This window comes from Orycteropus afer, unplaced genomic scaffold (genome assembly GCF_000298275.1).
Source record: "Orycteropus afer afer isolate SDZICR_OR568_19922 unplaced genomic scaffold, OryAfe1.0 scaffold00575, whole genome shotgun sequence".
NCBI lineage: Eukaryota > Metazoa > Chordata > Mammalia > Tubulidentata > Orycteropodidae > Orycteropus > Orycteropus afer.
Genome location: NW_006922162.1, coordinates 1182387 through 1184909, shown reverse-complemented (window position 1 = coordinate 1184909; position 2523 = coordinate 1182387).

Below are 2523 nucleotides of genomic sequence, written 5' to 3'. Positions count from 1 at the left end.
ATGATCTGTTGACTAAGGAAGAGAATATTTGTGTCTGGTTTGGAGATGGTTCTGCACAATATGCAGGCACCACTCAAAAGTGGATGGTAGTGGCACTGTAGCCCCTCTCTGGGACCTCCTTAGAGGAGAATGGAGAAGGGAAATCCTCCCAATGGGCAGGATTTCAAGCCATGTATCTGGTTGTTCACTTTTCATGGAAGGAGAAAGAGTCAGATGTATGACTGTATACTAATTCATGGGCTGTGCCCAACAGTTATGTTGGATGGTCTGGGACTTGAAAGGACGATTATTGGAGATTGGTGACAAGGAAGTGTAAGGAAGAGGTATGTGGATAGATCATTCTGAATGAGCCAAAGGAGAAAACATATTTGTGTCTCACATAAATGCCCACCAAAAGTTGACCTCTGCAGAGGAGGACTTTAACAATCAAGTGGATAAGATCACTTGCTCTGTGAAAACCAGTCATCCTTTTCCCTCAGCTACTCCTGTCATTGCCCAATGCACTTATGAACAAAGTGGCCATAATGGCAGGGATGGAGGTTATGCATGGGCTCAGCAACTTGGACTTCCACTTACTGAGACTGACTTGGCTACAGCCACTGCTGCATGCTCAGTCTGCCAGCAGCAGAAACCAACACTGAGTCTACAATATAGAATCATTCCTTGGGGTGATCAGCCAGCAATCTGGTGGACCTCTTCCATTATGGAAAGGACAGTGTTTTGCTCTTACTGGAATAGATAGTACTCTGGATGTGGATTTGCCTTCCCAGCATGCAATGCTTCTGCCAAAACTACCATCCATGGACTTATAGCATGTCTTATCCACCATCATGGTATCACATACAGCATGGCCTCCAATCAAGGGACTCACTTCACAACAAATGAAATGCAGCAATGGGCCTATGCTCATGAAATTCACTGGTCTTATGTTTCCCATCATCCTTAAGCAGCTGGCTTGATGGAACAACAGAATGGGCTTCTAAAAACACAATTACTGTGCCACCCAGGTGGCAATACCTTGCAGAGTTAGAGCAGTGTTCTCCAGGAAGTGGTATATACTCTAAACCAGTGTCCAATATATGGTGCTCTTTCTCTAATAGTCAGGATTAGTGGGTCCAGGAACCAAGGGATGGAAACGGAAGTAGTACCACTCACTTTTACCATTAGTAGCCCACTCAAAAATAATTTGCTTTCCGTCCCTGAAATCCTATGCTCTGTGGGTCCAAAGATCTTAGTACCATAGGGAGGAACATTCACACCTAGGGACACAATACTGATTGCATTGAACTGGAAGTTAAGAATGCCACCCAACAGTTTTGGCCTCCTCATGCCTCTGGATCAACAATCAAAGAAAGAAGTTACTATTGTCTGCTATGATAGATCCTGATTAACAAGGGGAAATTTGATTGATATTACATAATGGAGGTAAAGAATATGTCTGGAATATAGGAGATTCTTTAGGATGTCTGCAATACTACCACACTCTGTGATTAAAATCAATGGGAAACTACAGCAACCCCAATCTGATATGACTACTACTGGCCCAGACCCTTCAAGCATGAAGGTTTGAGTCATCCTCCCATGCAAAGAACTATGACCAGATGAGGTGCTTGCTGAGGGCAAGAGAAATGCAGAATGGGTGTAGAAGATGGTAACTGTGAACACCAGCTATGACCACTTGCAGAAACAAGGACTGTGATTGTTATATTTCTCCATTGTATGTGTGCATGAAATATTTTTGTTTTCTTCAGTAATAAACTATAAAATGTAAACAGGGCTAATGCATTTTTGGTTGTACCCATGTTGCTGTATCATGTTAGGGACAAGTATGAATTTATAACTGTTTTTATTTAGGGATTATGTAGTTAAGGAGATGTGTACAACTGCCAAGTTGACAAGGGATAGACTGTAGTAGTTAAGGTTTGTGTCAACTTGGCTGGACCATGATTCTGAGTGGTTTAAGCAGTTGTGGTATGAGCCTTCCCATGATGAGATCTGATGTATATGCTTTGAGCAGCCAATTAGTTAAAAGGGAGTTTTGTTGGGAGTGTGGCCAGCTTTGTATATGTATATGTGTGTATATGTATATGTGTGTGTATATGTATATGTATGTTGTTGTTATGTGCTGTTGAGTCAGACATGACTCATAGCAACCCCTCCTTGGGTTTCTGAGGCAGTATCACTATGAAAGTAGATTGTCCCATCTTCCTTCCGAGGATATATGTATATGTATATGTATATGTATATGTATATGTATATCATGGGAGAATTTGAGGACCTTCTATGGATCTAGATCCTGTCATGCTCCCTACACCCTTCCTGTGAATGAACAATCCACCATTTTGCCTGCTGATCTTGGATTCATCATCCACTGACATCAGCAATCTGTTTTACTCCCTGCCAATCATGAGCTTGTCAGCCCCAGTAGCTGTGTGAATCTGGAAAGCCTCTGACTTGACATTTGATCCAGAAATGTGGCACCTACTAGCCTCTATAATTGTGTAAGCCATTTTCCTAAGATAA